The sequence below is a fragment of the Cervus canadensis genome, chromosome 22 (assembly GCF_019320065.1).
Source record: "Cervus canadensis isolate Bull #8, Minnesota chromosome 22, ASM1932006v1, whole genome shotgun sequence".
Taxonomy (NCBI): Eukaryota; Metazoa; Chordata; class Mammalia; order Artiodactyla; family Cervidae; genus Cervus; species Cervus canadensis.
The window spans coordinates 54,717,295-54,735,478 of NC_057407.1; the positions used below are offsets into that span (position 1 = coordinate 54,717,295).

Genomic DNA, 18,184 nt, shown 5'->3' on the forward strand with positions numbered 1-18,184 from the left:
AAGAAATAGGGCAGAACAAAGGTAATTCCATGGAAAATCAAAATTTTGATTTCTCATAGTGAGTGAATTCTCATACTATTAGTTGATCAACAGTCTTGGGAGACTTGCTAACTGCTTGGAGCTCAGGGCCTTCATTCATGCAAATCTTGGCTGATGTGGAATTCCACTCTCCTGGAATGATACTGGGGAAAACCTTATGAGGGCACATGTCCAGGGTCTGAACTGAAGCAGCGCCACAGAAGCAGGAGCAGGAGAGCGTCTTATCTAAGGGCTGATCTTTCGCAGGAGGCACTGTCAACAGACTTTCCTTCCTACTCACTTGCTCTTCTGGGTGCCACGCAAATGCCTGTATCTGTATCTGTTGTTCTTCTCTGGGGCTGACACGTTCTCCTGGTGTGTTTGGGGGTGGGTATTAGTGGGAATGTTGCTGATGGGGACAGCGCATCAGAGGACAGTCGCTTCTTGCTTTTCATTCACCCAGTATAAAGAAGCTTTGAAAAGTTAACCTTGCCTCTTCTCTACTGTTTAATTTGCAAAGATCATTAGCAAGTGAAAGGTGCTCAGTAAACACAACAAAATAGGTTTTCAGATAGACAAATAGTAATTTACAGGGACTAGAAGAAACACGCTCAGACGGGGCTATTCACTGCCAAAAATCTCATTATAAATGAATTGATAAGCCAGGTGTGATACAGGAAATGTGTGATTATTTTGGCTCTGATCAACTTTTGTTCTAGTGCGATGCTGGCATTTGACCTATGGAGGATCACCATGCCTTACTGAGAGAAAGTAATAATATAAAACTTCTATTTATACAAACATTATGTGGGAATTTGAACCTCTTATTTCCTCTGTAATCGAGCAATCAGATCACTCAGTGTTTATAATACTATTTACAAAAGTATTTGTCATGCTGTATCTGATACAGACACTAATAATAACAGAGAGAAGCAATTAGAGATGAAATGGTGGTACCAAAGTTATGTGTTTGAAATCAGAAATGTACACAAATAGAGTTTGGCAAGGTGACTATGACTGTCTTAATGACTGCAATTAAAAGCTGTTATCAAGTAGAGCCTTAAGGAATGTTCTCATTTTGTTTTTTTTAATGTTCTCATTTTTATATGATCATATATTATTTTAAAATAATTTCTTATTATTTATTCTCTTTACAGGAATAGGTACAATGTAATTCATATATGGAAAAGATTATGATTTTCTGGATCACTTTTTCTCTGAATCAATATCAACTTAACTCCTTTAAAAAATACTCAAGTTCCTGAGCACTGGAGAATAATAGGCCCTCCAATAAGAATAAAATTGAATGTTTTTCTGCTGCTCAATGAGAGGGAATAGACAGCTCAGGAAGAAGAACAAAATGATGGTTTCAGAACCAAATTTAAAACAATGAAACTTTCTCTCTTTTTGCTGCCGAGCACCATGTTTCCATATTGGTCAGAATTGAATAAATTATTCAATTGAATTGAATCCTAACATATTTTATCAACTTAAGTGAATTTAAAAAAATATTGTCTTGTGGAATTTTAAAATAATTACTCAAGCATAAGAATCACCAAGAGTGATAATTATAAATTATATTTTTATTACACTATTTTTTATAATTATAAATTATAGTTTTCCAAACCTTGCTCTTGAGGATTCAGATTCAGTGGGCCTAGGGTGGAGCTCAAGAATCATTTCCAATCATACATTCAGGTGATGTGCATATGATTAATTCAGCTGCTTTGCCCTATCGGTGATATTCAGAAAGAATTCAAGAATGTTCTCTGAATAGCTAATTTCCTCTCTTCCCTTTCCCATCCTGCTCTTACTAACTCTCCTGCTATGCAGTAAGAATTACTGAATGCCTGCCACATGGCAGTCCTGTACTAGGTATTGGGTGAAGTTGACAGGGAATTTGTATCCAACCTTTGCTTCTAGATTGCTCATTGCCATTCTAGGGATGATAAAAACTGATAGAATAGTAAAATGCATATGAATCAATAATCTGTTTCTTCAAAATTCTCTAAACTTGAACTGTAGCTGTTAGTTAACATAAGGACATTCACCAGCTTGTCTATCCCAGGAGACAGAAGACAAAATGAAGATGGTGTTCAACAGAAGTCCTACTTTACACTTCCTGAAGGAAACTAGAATCTGTATCTTGCGCTATAAAAAATGAGATCTTTTTTCTAGATTCTTCAAGAGTTGGCAAGATGAAGAAGCAATAGAAATCAGGAAGAAAAATAAAGCACCAAGGTTAGCCAGCTGCTCCCAAGCTTTAGTTACCTTCAGGGAGAAGCCATATACTGCTTTTAGTTTCTGCCTTCCTATCCTTTTCTGTTTCATAAAATAAGAAACATGATATCCTGCAAACTACTATGAATTTAATACAGAATTGTCACCAGGAATAAGAATGCTCATTCTTTGATCTGAACTTTCAAGCCTATTTCTGGAGGTACAAGTTTTATTAGCATTGCACTAGGAGATACACATTAGTGTCAAATAGAAATAGCCTTAACACAACTGGATTTTAAACCATGTCTCTCTGATTTAGCCATGTTTCTGTTTAAAAGTTGGACTGAAAATGGGTAGAGGAGAAAGAATATAATCAAGTATTTGATCTATTGCTGATTCAACATGTGACCTCACCAAAATTTAAATTCTTGATAGGAGGAATTTTTAAAATTGACAGACAACACAACCATAGATGGGCTCTCTGTTAGGTGAAATAGTTTGCAAACCAGGCTATCTGAATAGAAACTTCATCTTCTAAAAGTAATCAGTTCATTATTAAGACATAACAACTTTACCAATTTTAATAATCTCCATCTGTAAATATCAAATATAAAACATTCAACTGAAGTGAAAATATCAGTTCAAACTGAGCTCTTTTTTCACAGAAGGAACATATTTTGTATAAGTACTTAGGGCAAGGAGGTCTGTTTATATTTATTACTCCCAATAATTCTTTCAGACAAGTTTTACACATGAGGAGACAGACTTGGAGGAGTTAAATAATTTGCCCTCATTAAAATAGCCAGTAGACAGAGGAATATGAACCCTGCGCTGCTGGGCTATAAAATCTACGTACTTTGCACTCTGAATTCTGTCAAGTCTTTAGAAAAAGACAGTTCTCATCATTAAGGTGTGAATTTCTTATTTCATCAGTTCTAAAATGCAAATTTTTATTTCATATTTTAATGGCTCTAAAATTAGGATCCTTCTTAAAGTAGCTGTCAGCCATATATAATCAGGATGCAACCATCTTTACCCATGTGTGAGCTTCAAAAGGGCCAGGAATGGTGACTTAGAGGAAAACCTCAGACACAAGTGGAGCATCGTTCTAAGCAATGCTATGCCACCAATGCTCCTGATGGCATACAAGATCATGCTGTGTGGGGAAAGACATGGGATATGACAATTCTTAGCTATAAAATTAATCAGAATTAGATTCAAATTGTGAACAATTGTTTAGAATAACTTAAGTAGTTTAATTGTATTTTCTTTTTTATGGGTGCACAAGAATAATTTTTTAAACTGTTTGCTTAAATAAGTCTAAAGAGTTATATGAAAATGACCTATAAGATTGTGTTGTCAGCTGAAAAGATAATGTGTTTTCTTGTGGTATATGAAATAATGATCTCAAGTAAAGCAGATGAAATACATTAATCAGACCCTTTAAATTCTTAAATCCAGAGGATTTAGGGGAAGATGCTAGTGCATTTGTTTAAGTTCTCAGTACCCTCTGATGGTTGGGATGTGAAAGTATCAGCCCACTAGAGAGACCACAGGCCCTCCCTAATTCATCCCCACTGAGGTCACGTCTGAAAGGTAAGGAGACACCAGCCTGAGTCCTGTGCAAGGAAAGCCTCAATCCCTCCCTTTCTCCGGGGAGAAATGTTCCAGTTGCATTGACATCAACTGTGGACCTCAGCCCATTTTAAAAAATTGTTTTGATAAAAAATATGGACTCATGGAACAGCTGAGGCAGCCTGTGCATTTCATTTGGCTGGTGAGCATTAATGAAGCAACTACAATTGAGCTATGCTGGGAGTTCCCTCACAAAATATGTGTTATTCCTTGAACATCCCTCTGAATCCAGGGCTACTTCCAGGTTCTGTTCTGTTTTATCCAGGGATGGCAAGTGTCTGCTATCAGAGGATGGAGACTCATGTAACAAGAATGAGTCAGGGTTTGCAGAAGCTGGGTTTCTCTCTGGGAGTATATGGAGAGCTCTGCACACTAACTCCTCAGGAATGTAGTTACCTCTGCATCTCTGCCCCAGTGTGGGCCTGGCAAGGCATGCAGTGGATGCTAGACAATGCCAGGACCAGCATCCCATTTTCCAGATGAAACACAGACAGACTAACTGACTCCTCCAGGACTCTTAAGAATTGGCATGGCCAGATTATCTACCTGTCATCTGCCCTTCCTCCCCCTCCCTCTTTTCCTTCTTTCCTTCCCTCCATTACAAATTCCTTCAACAAATACGTGTTGAGTACCTAAACCAAAGGTGAGAAACAAACAATTCCTGGCCAAAGTAAACTTACAGTCCATACAGGGATATGAATAAATAAACAGGTAAATATGGCTCAAGGACAACAATGATCTGGAGGTGGACATACATGAGCACAATAAGAGAAACAATAATGGATGCTCAGGAATGCTTCCTGGAGGAAGTAGCATCCCATTCAATCTTTCATAATGAGAGAGGTAAATATTCTTATTATGATTTTTTTTTTTTCAGATAAAAAGGCAGAGGTTCAAACAAAAGAAGTGGCAGAACCAGGGTGGCAACCCAGACTTTTTTATTCTCTAGAATAGCAATGGGGAAGCCAACTCTTTCCTGTGTGTTGGGACTGTTCTGGTCATTTTTAAGATATTAACATGAAATCCTATTAGTGTTCCCAGTTTACACATAAAGACATGCAGAGACGGATAAGGAGCATTCCCACTGGTTCAGTGGTGAAGCTGGTGAAGCCAGATGCTCTGGCTCCGGGGTCTGTGCCCCCCATCTCAGCATCACACCCTTGCTCTAGTCACTGTGTTCCTCTTGATAACGTTTATTAAGAACTGGCACTGACAGCCAGGTCTACTGATAGGACAGGTGCTCCGTGTTTTTCACTCCTAATAATGATACTACTATTACAAAGTTTGTATATTCACATCTTACAGCTCAGGGATTGCCAGACAAGAATGGTCAAAGCACCATTCATAACTAACAGTAAATCTGCTGGGCCACTACTTTAGATAAATAATTATTGTCTAATGGTTTAGATGTAGGTCATCTGCAAGACTCACACTTCAAACTGTATGTCCCATGGACTAATACATGTTTCCCCTGTTATCTCAAGGCAGAGCATTCCCATGAAACCTTTCATAAGCCCAAATGGCATAAAGCGAAGAAATGATTACCTTAGCAAGACCTTGCTATTGATGCACATTATAAATTGAGATAACTCACAGATGCTCAGAGATACAGTTCAAAGCTCTGGCAATTTGATGCTGAGATGCTGAAGGCAGGACTGAGGCAGGCGCTTAGTGGGGCCGTTCTCACTGCTGGGGGAGGTGGGGGTGCTGCCTTGGTGAAGACTTCCTGCAAACAAACACTGAAGGGTATTTTCGCTTTTTGCTCTTTTTCAGAAAAGCAAACATCCTCTTTGGATTCCTTTTGGTTAGCCAAAAGAAGTATTGACATAGGTCTTTCATAAATGTGAAATGGCATAAAGAGATTTTCAAAAAGTGGGGAGGACCTATATTGACGTCTAGGCTTAAGACGGCATGATCACGTTTTGTCAAAATCTAAAGGCTTTTACATTCAAGCAGAAGTTCCTGACTTTCATGGAGTCTTCTGTGATTTTTACCCTCACATTCTTTCTTCTTGGAACTACAAATTTTCGAGATGGGAGTGAGCTAAGTAGTAGGCTTTTCATTTTTCCAATGACCCTGAAACAGAGTTTCCAGCGACTTGTCTGAGACCAAACAGCTAGCTGAAGGCAGGGCTGCTCAGTCTGGATTACCCTGCCCACACCAAGGTATTCCACGTAGTTTCCAGATCAGGGAAGTGGCCTAAGTTATCCTTTCCTCTTCATGCAGTTAAGCATAGACATATGCAGGCATTCAATACATAAACTATCATATTTTTAAGGGCTTTCGGTTCATCACTGAAATCTGTAATTCAGTCACTATTTGGAAACACTTCTTTTCCCAATGACTTGGGGGGGGGGGGCGGACAGGTATGTATCTTCATGTAACTCAGCAAATGAACTGCTTCGGTGACCTTCTTAACACCTGGGAGCACATTTGCAGCTTGGGAAAAGTATGCACTTTGTAGATTAAGTAGAGGTTATTGGCCATAGGTCACAGAAAGTTGTCAAAACTGATGAAGGGTAGGGTATATATACAGAGGCGTCACCAAGAAAACACATCTTGCATCAAATTATCTTCCCCAAGGATCAAAGGTTTTGCTTACACTTGTTTTAAGTTGGTTCCATGGGGTCTGTTACAGAATATCACAAAAATGTTGGGGAAAATAAAAAGCCTGTGTTTAGCAGTACCACAGTCTGTGTTCAGTGCTGAAAAATTTACATAATTTCTAATCCTGATGGAAGCAGGAAATACATTCTTTTCTGTCAGAAGATATCATCATACACTGAGCCTTTTGAGGGAATCAAAATAATATGTTCATATTTATTTATGTTCATATTTATGCTCTTTTTGTTTTTCAAATGAACTTATCTACAAAGTAGAAATAGTCACAGATGTAGAAAACAAATTTATGGTTCAGTTTTCAGTTCAGTCGCTCAGTTGTGTCCGACTCTTTGTTACCGGTAGGTAAAAGGGGGATAAATTGGGAGTTTGGGATTGACATATACACACCTCTGTATACAAAAGAGATAAACAAAAAGATCCAACTGTACAGTGCAGGGAACTATAGTCAATTATTCTGTGATAATCTATAAAAGAATCAAGAAAAGAATGGATATATGTATGTACATAACTGATTCACTTTGCTGTAGAACAGAAAGTTACATAACATTGTAAATCACCTATACTCCAACATTTTTAAAAAATTCCTAAGTTTCTAAATGAAGATAAGAGATAGAAAACCATCAGAAACAAAAATGGATGGTGGCCCATTGGGGTTCTCTGCCTCTTATATTATTCCTTTCTCTCACCTTGCTCCTCTTTGCAGTAGTCACAGAAAGATTTTAAAACAACATTAAAACACAGTAAGAGGAAGAGACAAGAAATCTGGCCAATCAAGGCTCTATTTTCAGGGTATTCAAAAGTCACTACCCTCAAGACAATTCCCTTACCAGACGTGTCATTTAAAAGCACCCATTTGTCCCAGGAGGAACATCCTTCATCCTCGTTGCTCAGCCCACTCCCCTCTACCCAGCTCTCCATCACACCACTGGCATTCGCCATCAAGCAGGCATTCCGTTTTCCAATAAGGTGATGAAGGGCATTTGGGTTACCTTTCCTTTAGTGGGGTTCCATCATTTTCTCCAGCATACTCTAGCATATGCTTTCTCCACTCGTTTGCTTTGAATATAGCCTTTCAAAAAATGATACTTTTCAGTAATGGAGAAGGTCATTGTGGAAGGAGCAAAAAAGAGAACTGACGTCTATAATGTTTATTCATTTTCTAGTATTCAGCGCCTACTTAAGGGTAAGGATTTTATTATACCAGGACCAGCTTATAATTAAATATATTGAAATAGGATATTAATAATAAAGAACTCCCTAAAATAGCAGATTACCCTATTCATCCCCAAGCAACTTTATAGACTAGAGTCTACTCTTTTGTATTTTGGATATGCTGCATGGCATGTAGGATCTAGTTCCCTGACCAGGGCTTGAACCCGTGGCCTCTGCATTGGGAGTGCAAAGTCTTAACCACTGGACCACCAGGGAAGTCCCAGGGCTACTTTTTACCCAGGAGGACACTGAAACACAGGGGAGGAAGTGATTTGCCTAAGTGTCTACAGCAAATGTGAAGTTTCTACAGCTGGAATGCGAAAGTGTGTATTCTGCCTCCATAACCTATGCTTTACATCACTACACATGGATTCCCTGTGGTCAGCTATATTTTGATAGTACTTATTATTTATTTAAGATTTAGGGTCTGTCCTGGGCACTTGGTAATTTTTTCACCTTGGATGTTTCTGCGATGTGGGACAGTGAGGTGAACAGGTCAATTTCATGGTATACTTCATCTGATTGATAGAAAACTATTCTGCTGCATAGTATTTCTGAGTCCAATATTTAAAACTGTCTCTGAATACATCTTGATCCATTTATTGAATGAACAGTATTTAGGTTCATATTATGAAACTAACTGCATATGTACACTTTCAACAGTATCACTTTGCCTTCTGAGCTCTATTCTACTAATATACATAGCTCGCCCAAACACTGTCGTATCATTCTATGTGCTTCTGTTACTTCACTCAGTTATGACTCTCTGGAATTACACTTTATTTATTAGCATTTTTCAGGTTCTTCTTCTCTTCCTCAGATGTAAACCACCCTCTGTCTTGTCTACCTTTTCGCCAGTACCTACAGCACGACTCCTAATTCATAATAAACATCCACAGAAAGAATAAATGAATATATTCATTGAGTTTTTCACATAGGACATCAGAGGTGGAAGAGTATAGAGAAGCTCAGTTTCTTTCAGTTTATGAATGAAGGAACCACATTCTGGTAATAAAGAGCATGAAAGTCGTAACTTAGTTTTTATTTCTGGGGTATTCTACAGTGCCTGGTACAAGACAGGTGTTCCATAAATGTATTTACATTTCACTATGACAAAGTCAAAGCTAAATTAAGGGTCTCAACTTCAAGGTTGGAGCTAATTCCATAAGCTATGTTTTCTATTTTTTACAGGTATATGGTAGCTTTTCAGTTAGGATTTTCCTCTTTTATCTGAGGGATTTTCTTCCTTTCTTTTAAAAATGGCACAGGGCATACTTTTTACTGCCACAACAAAGTTGAATGCTTGAACCAGGGAACCTTAATCTCAGCCAACACAAACATTGTCTTCACTCCAGAACTTGATAGTAACTTGCCAGAAGACTTTTCTGATAGGTTATAGTTTGTCCTTCTCAATAAAGGGAGATAAAATGCTCGTCAAATTTACTAAAGAGTTTAATACAAAACACTGTAGTCTCTTTGTAGATACAACCTCTATCCTCTGTGCTTATTATTTTACTAATGATGTGTGTGAATGCTCAGTCTCCTCTGACTCTTTGCTACCCAACAACGTAGCCCGTCAAGCTCTTCTGTCCATGGGATTTCCCAGGCACAAACACTGGAGTGGATTGCCATTTCATCCTCCAGGGGATCTTTGTGACTCTGGAATTGAACCTGGTTCTCCCGTGTTGCAGGCAGATTATTTACCACTGAGCCAACTGGGAAGACTTTAGTAATGACAAAGATCATCAGAGTGAATCTGCAGCCTGAAGACAGTCAGGAGTCCCTATCTTTCCCACTGATCTGTGAACAGCCTTCTCCTTTTTTTTTTTTTTTCCAAATTTTCCCCGGTTTATTTATTTATTTAAGTGTGTGTGTGTGTGTGTGTGTGTGTGCACGCGCGCACACACACTGCGTCATATTCAGCTCTTTGTGACCCCATGGACTGTAGCCCACCAGGCTCCTCTTTCCATGGGTTTTCCCATGCAAGAATATTGGAATGGGTTGCCATTTTATATGCCATGGGATCTTCCTAACCCAGGGATTGAACCCACGTCTCCTGAGTCTTCTGTATTGGCAAGTGGATTCTTTACCACTGTGCCACTATTTATTTTCACAGGAGCAAAACTGCTTTACACTGTTGTGTTGACTTCTGCTGCACAATGAAGTGAATCAGCTACATGCAGACATACATCCCCTCGTCCACGTGCCTTCTGCCCCACCATCCCGTCCCTCTGGGTCATTGCAGAGCACCAAGCGGAGGCCCCTATGCCATTCAGCAGCCTCTCCCTAGCTGTCTGCTTTACACATGGGGGTGCAGATCTGTCAGTGCTCCTCTCCCAGTTCATCCCACCTGCCCTTTCCCCCTCTATGCACATCCTTCCGAAATGGAGACTATTTAAATTTTTTAAAGTTCAGCATTTATAACTACATAAGTACATACAGATTTATGTTTCCATTCCAGCCTCTTCAATGATTTTGGAGTGGGAAAGAGTTTAAAATTCTATGTGATAGATCAGCTGCATTTAAGGAGATAGAATTAACATGTTCTCTTTCACCAATAGAAGCATAAACAAGCAGGCATGTGGAGCAAGAAAACATGAATGAAGAACCCAGAAGGTTTACCAGGATGGGATGCAACACTAGCCTGACTCTCATGTCGGCCAGCATCTTCCAGCAGCCATAACAGCTGTGGGTCCAGGCATGTGTTTGGGAGGCACTGGAGGGAGCGCTTCATTTAAAAATAATCACTGTTACATTTCTTAGACTTAATAGATACATTCAAACATTTAAAAAGTTGACTTGTGTTTTACCAATATCTAAAATAATAGTAATACTGAACTAATTGATTCATCACATTATTTCATTTATGAATAAAACCACCCAATGTAATTCCCTAAAACAGTGACCTTTTTAAAAAGGGTAAACTGGTGGCTTTAGATTACGGAGAATAAGCACCTCAAAATAGCCAAGGATTGGCTCCTAAGATGACCTGTTAACAAACATGTCTAGGAAGAAAGTTAATAAAGACCTTTATACCCCCTAAATGAAAGTCCTTTTAAGAATGCTAAAGTTTACCTACACGTTTGTCAAAAAAACTTGTAATTTAGTCTCACTTTGCATTTTCATAAGGCAGATATGGAAATCTAGTACACAAAGATAATACACTTAAATTTTTTTCTGCTAACTGACTTTTTAACAGCACTTATATAGTAAGCAGGCCACCTTGGTTAAAAAATAACTGCCTTTGTGACTGCCCTGGTGGTCCAGTGTTAAGAATCAACCTGCCAATGCAGAGGACATGGGTTTGATCCCTGGTCCAGTAAGATCCCACCTGCTGCAGGGATCCTCCTTGGTGCATTCAACCATTCACTGGGCACACTGCCCCAACTACTGAGCCTGTGCGCTAGAGCCCATGCTCCGCAACAAGAGAAACCACTGCAATGAGAGCAAACGAGAGTAGACCCCGCTTGCCACAACCAGAGAAAGCCTGTATGCAGCAGCAAGGACCAAAACAGTCAAAAATAAATTCATAGGTTAAAAAATAAGATGAAATCAAAAAAGAACCACAGCCTATGTCACATGAGCTTTATCCTAGTGAGAGCCTCTAAAACTGTTGTTACCATGACGAAAGGTTACTGGTGACGCATATCTGGCTTCGGTGGCAAGTGAGATATAAGCTGTGAATTTGGACATGTGAAAGAGATATCATTCGTAGCAAAAGTAAAAACTTTTCCAAAAATAATACAAAGAAGTAATTGGGAAATGGCCAATTGCATGAAATAGGTAATTAAAAATGTATGAAAACATTTGCTATATATGCTAGAATTCTTAATAAGGGGCATGTATAGGAATATCAACAAAAATAAGAAGGATGGCATGCAAATCTAACTTCTAATGGGCCCAGTTTAGGAAACAGAATTTCATGGTGGGTGAAAAAGTTATAAAATTTAGTCTTGCCATTGGCATACTCAACATTTTCATTTGTTTTTTGAACTGTTAAATCTCTCTTCACCATTATTCACTCTTATTTTAACTCCCAGTAAACTTTTCTCAGGGTTCCAAGCACATGTAAGTTTATTTTCCTGTGCTCAGCTTTCATTTTCTAAGATCCAGGATTCATGGGCTTTTAGTGAATACAACACACTACACCACGGTTTCTTGGGAACTTAAAACATTCAATAGATGATCCTTGAGAAGCCAAGAATAAACAGCCTCAAGTGCAAAAACACTTCACTGGACCAGAACATAATATATTCAGCAATGTGGCCTTAAGTTGGACACATAATCCAGAGGTGTGTGAAAGGTGGTATCAAACAGTAAACTTTGTTTTGTTAATAACATCATCCAGAAGACTTACCAAATCTTCTAACATGGAAATTTTGGAGTTTTCAAGTGAATTGAGCGAGTTGTATGAATATTCTGCTGACCGACGTTAATTTGAGCAATGTGCCCAGTGAATGCATGGACACACTGAGGATGATAAGATGAGAAATGGGCCCAGGTCAGCAGAGAGGCTCTTTCTTCATTCCCTGCCTTCTCCACTGCCACACTGCCCATCTGGCTTCATAAAGTTCTCTTACTATACGCCTCCATCTATAGCAGCAGGGGCCCCAAAGAAACAAACAACATGGTCCTCACCATCATAAAGTGACAATAGCAGGTCTGTCACTGTGACTGTAAGTGATTTACAACTATCCTCAATCCTAATAAGTACATGACAACTTTTGGAGGGAGATTTTTTTCTCTTCTATAAACTGTTTATATACTCTTGCCTCCCTATCCTTTTCAAAGTATAATAATGAAAAAAAAATTTATATGTGCATTTTCCTCCTTACATGCCTTCCCACACACTTTACAAGAAGATGTGAAAAAGGTTTCTCATAGTTCTTTCCCTATCTAATTTTCTCTGGGCTTGAAAAGAGTCACCACTCCTCTAGCAGATGCTACTCTAGTATTTCTTGCTGTTGTGACGCTCTTGCTGGGATGAGAAAGAAGGAAAGGAAGTTCAAGTAGCATTCAGCTGCTGGACACAGGCTACAATGGTAGGTGTTCTCTACAATTACTGTGGTTTTTAAAAATGCTTGGTGAGTTATCTGATGTTCTTCCCTGACAGAAATCTCTAGAAACCAACATGTTTTTGGTGACATTATGGATCTCAGGAAAAGAAGACTTCATTTTACATCTAAAAGTTGACTTTTTGCACGAGAGTATCTTAGATGCTTCATCGTCATACCATCACCAGTTCCTTATAACCAAGAACCTATCGAGAAATGACAAGGTGAGGAAACTTGGGCTTAGACCTCTGTTTCTTAAAATATATTTAATTTCCTAAATTGCTAACACAGTTGTATACTAGAAACCAACACTATTCTGTAAAGCAATTATCTTTCAGTTAAGAACTAAATATTTAAAATTTAAAAATTAACAATAAGGGATGCTATATAATGGAAACTAACACAACATTGTAAATCAACTATAATAAATTTAATAAAAAAAACAGTAACAGGAGATATTCTGTGTAAAGGCCCCCACTCTCATCTCCCATCTCTCTACCCCAAAACACTTCGGAGGCAGTTTTAGATCATCATACAAGAAAAGGTGACTATATCTTGCCTTTTCTAACATAAAAGAGTGGTTTGTATTATTTAAAACACACACACACACACGACTATCCCCTAAATAAAAAATAGCACATTATCAGTAACCCAGAAGCATCTGCGCTTCTTCCTACTTATCACCCTCTACCCAGAGGTGGCACTCACTCCATCATCATTATCGCCCAGTGTTGGCTCTTTTCCAGCTCCATATATACAGAAATCATAATGGGTGTTCTTTTTTGTGTCTGACTTGTTATAACAACATGCATGACTTCATTTAATTCTTAAACCAACCCTACAACACAAATAATATCATTCCTATTTTACAAATCACAGAAATGATGTTCAACAAAGTTGAGAGAGGGACCATGTCATGACACCAGTGTTGGAGCTGGCTCTGAAACTGGGTCTCCCCAGCACTAAACTTAGGTCATTAGCAGGCAGCACAGTCATAAGAAAACATTCTTTCTCCTTCAGCCCTTCAACTTTTGATATTACTACAATAGTCATGGGTAACCTGGATGTGGTCTCCCCTGACTTCCTACCTTCCTCATTTTCACCATCTACCCATCTTTCCATCCATTTTGCAATACCCGCCTTCCCACTCTTGGACAGGCACTGAAGGGAGAATGAAAATAACTTTACTCCTGACATATCTATAGGAATTCAGGAGCTATTCTTTAAAAACTGGTCTTCCTGGGATTTCAGCTGTATATTTCTCCCATATATCAGCTTGGATTTTGCATAGTAAGCCTAATTTTGTTCTGGCTTTCCTATTGCACATTTAAGATTGTGAATATTGTTTCTTGTGCATAATTGTTTCCAATTATTAAATGAAATTGGGCAACTGACTATAAAATATATTCTTTTTATTTCCCCAGGAATATAGTGAGAAAATAGAGTGATTTAAAAAAAAAAATAATTCAAGGGAAACAGCTGATAAGCTTCTCTGGGGACATGGGAAGTGGCATGATCAGGATGCAAGGCTGCAGTCCTCGGGGGCAGCTGTGGTACCCTGGGGTGGTGGACGGGCTGCAGAAGCCAGCTCTGAGCCAGAAAGGGCCCTGAGCCTTGTGGGCCTCTCAGTTGCACACACCTGTCAAAACAGATCGCTTTGTACATTTCCAATGTATGCAGCAGTTTGTTGAACATAAATTACACTTCACTAGCATTGACTTATGGAGAAGGAAATGGCAACCCACTCCAGTGTTCTTGCCTCGAGAATCCCAGGGACGGGGGAGCCGGGTGGGCTGCCATCTATGGGGTCGCACAGAGTCGGACACGACTGAAGCGACTTAGCAGCAGCAGCAGAAGCAGCAGCAGCATTGACTTAAAAGAAGAAAACTGGAAGAGCAGAGATGAGCTGAATTTTCCTACACTTAGAGGCCGCTTCTTTTCCGCTTGCTGGTTAACTCGTCCTGAACACAGAAGGGCTGCTACAGCGGCTCCATCTCTCCTCAACCAACGCTGCTTCACTTCCTCAAACCCTCATTTTGTAAATCCCCAAAGCAAGTACTTTTATCGCCCATTTTGAACACTATTGCGTTCTCCCATCATTCTATGGCTTTTAAAACTCAAGCAAGCCAAAAGTAAAGACACGGGGTAGACTTTTCATTTATATGAGGAAGTGGAAAAAGAAAATAAGAATTGACTTCAGTTCTCTGTGTTCGTTCCTAAAGATGACAATGATCTCAGTTCAGTTCAGTCCCTCAGTCATGTCCGACTCGTTGTGACCCCATGGACTGCAGTACACCAGGCCTCTCTGTCCATCACCAACCAACTCCTAGAGTTTACTCAAACTCATGTCCAATGAGTCTGTGATGCCATCCAACCGTCTCATCCTCTGTCGTCCCCTTCTCCTCCTGCCCTCAATCTTTCCCAGCATCAGGGTCTTTTCAAATGAGTCAGCTCTTCACATCAAGTGGCCAAAGTATTGGAGTTTCAGCTTCAGCATCAGTCCTTCCAATGAATATTCAGGACTGATTTACTTTAGGATGGACTGGTTGGATCTCCTTGCAGTCCAAGGGACTCTCAAGAGTCTGCTCCAACACCATAGTCCAAAAGCATCAGCCCTTCAGTGCTCAGCTGCCTTTATAATCCAACTCTCACATCCATACATGACTACTTGTAAAACCATAGCCTTGACTAGATGGACCTTTGTTGGCAAAGTAATGTCTCCGCTTTTTAATATGCTGTCTAGATTGGTCATAACTTTTCTTCCCAGGAGCAAGTGTCTTTTAATTTCACGGCTGCAGTCACTATCTGCAGTGATTTTGGAGCTCAAAAAAATAAAGTCTGTCACCGTTTCCACTGTTTCCTCATCTATTTGCCATGAAGTGATGGGACCAGATGTCATGATCTTAGTTTTCTGAATGTTGCGTTTTAAGCCAGCTTTTTCACTCTCCTCTTTCACTTTCACCAAGAGGCTTTTTAGTTCTTTTTTGCTTTAAGGGTGGTGTCATCTGCATATCTGAGGTTATTGATATTTCTCCTGGCAATCTTCATTACAGCTTCTGCTTCATCCAACTCAGAGTTTCTCATGATGTACTTGCATATAAGTTAAACAAGCAGGCTGACAATATACAGCCTTGACAAACTCCTTTCCCGATTTGGAACCAGTCTGTTGTTCCATGTCTGGTTCTAACTGTTGCTTCCTGACATGCATACAGATTTCTCAGGAGGCAGGTCAGGTGGTCTGGTATTCCATCTCTTGAAGAATTTTCCACAGTTTGTTGTGATCCACACAGTCAAAGGCTTTGGCATAGTCAATAAAGCAGAAGTCAATATTTTTCTAGAACTCTCCTGCTTTTTCGATGATCCAACGGATGTTGGCAATTTGCTCTCTGGTTCCTCTGCATTTTCTAAATCCAGCTTGAACATCTGGAAGTTCACAGTTCATGTACTGTTGAAGCCTGCCTTGGAGAATTTTGAGGATTACTTTGCTAGTGTGTGAGATGAGTGCAATTGTGCAGTAGTTTGAGCATTCTTTGGCATTGCCTTTCTTTGGGATTGGAACGAAAACTGACCATTTCCAGTCCTGTGACCACTGCTGAGTTTTCCAAATTTGCTGGCATATTGAGTGCAGCACTTTCTCAGCATCATCTTTCAGGATTTGAAATAGCTCAACTGGAATTCCATCACATCCACTAGCTTTGTTCGTAGTGATGCTTCCTAAGGCCCACTTGACTTCACATTCCAGGATCTCTGGCTCTAGGTGAGTGATCACACCATCGTGGTTCCAGGTCATGAAGATCTTTTCTGTATAGTTCTGTGTATTCTTGCCACCTCCTTGTAATATCTTCTACTTCTGTTAGGTCCATACCATTTCTGTCCTTTATTGAGCCCATCTTTGCATGAAATGTTCCCTTGGTATCTCTAGTTTTCTTGAAGAGATCTCTAGTCTTTGCCGTTCTATTGTTTTCCTCTATTTCTTTGCATTGATTGCTGAGGAAGGCTTTCTTATTTCTGTAGTCCAAACAAATATTTTACAAGTCCTAGATTTTTGGATCACCTCTGTGGGTGATCCAATATTTAACACTTGAGCAATTACTCTGGGACTCAAGTTTTCTCAGTTACAAATGAAGATTCTGGAATAAATGCTCCATAATATCTTTTACTGTTATAAAAAAAATCATCTTACAGAACATGCTATGAACCTAAAACATGGGTTTTTTGACCAGAAGCCCAAGGTCATGTGAGTTGACTGACATTCTGTTCATCCAACATAATATTGGGCTGCTGCTGCTAAGTCACTTCAATCGTGTAGGGAAGTTAATATATTACTTATACTCTAAAATGTCAGTCAAACATGGTAATTTAAAGCTATTATTTTTATAGCATCTGAACACTGTTAGTCCAAATTCACACACACTGTTATACATCATGATAAAATCAGAAACGTATAATTTAGTTGATCTTTTCATTTCTGTTTACTCAGGACTTATCAGGAGTATATTACTAAAATTAAAAAAAAGTATTTTTAAAATACATCTATCCCACTGTATTTTATCAAATATATATGATAATGCATTTATGTGAAACTGCTTTTTTGGTTTCTTTGTTTTAAATAGTCTTTTCTTTGGAGTTCACATGTTTCAGGTTCTTCATCTATAATCTCATTAAATCTTAAAAATGTTCTATGACATAGATTTATCATCATCCTTGTTTACCATCAAAAGCCAAGCTCAGAGAAGCTCTCAAGGTTTGAAGGTCACAGGTTTTAAGTCAAGTGGTTTATCTCCAGGATTTGAGCATCTCTCCTCTTCCACAAGTGATTGGAAAACCCATGTTTAATTGGTTTTGATTTGTCTGTCACGTAGGAGAACCCAGTCATAGAATATTATGATATAATGACTGCCTGCCATTAGAACCATTTATCAAAAGGTGGAAGGAAAATCTGGACTGGGGAAGGAGCAGAAAGTGGGAACACTGACTCAGTTCAAGTTTGGGATTGGTTACTGAGGTCAATGTCATTGAAAACAAGCATTAATCTTGCCTGAGCTAGTTTCGTTGTTTTTGTTTTTGTTTTTTTTTTTTTAATTTTTTTATTAGTTGGAGGCTAATTGCTTCACAACATTTCAGTGGGTTTTGTCATACATTGATATAATTGGGGTTATCGGGCAATTAGATCTCTAAAGTATACATCATCAGCATATGAGCACAAAATGAGCAACTTCCCATTTGACTTAACACTTTCCATGGGAAAGGAATTCCATCTGTGGATAGTGATATTCTCCCACAGCCTTACAGGATATGCATTTATGTAAACACAGGCTTTTTTATTGTTCAGAAAATAAGATCCCTTGAAATAGATCTGTGTCAAAGTCTCATTCATAATTATTCTCACAGCTCTGTATCAGATATTTGGCTGATACACTTTT

At 39.0% G+C, this 18,184-nt stretch overlaps 1 protein-coding gene and 1 non-coding gene across 15 annotated transcripts in view; both read right to left on the minus strand.

Annotated features, from left to right (window-relative positions):
• RBMS3 (RNA binding motif single stranded interacting protein 3) overlaps positions 1–18,184 on the minus strand; it is a 1,027,957-nt gene that overhangs the window by 401,925 nt on the left and 607,848 nt on the right. The window lies entirely within an intron of this gene.
• TRNAG-CCC lies at positions 7,851–7,923 on the minus strand. The gene has a single exon. It is a non-coding gene; the product is annotated as a tRNA-Gly (tRNA).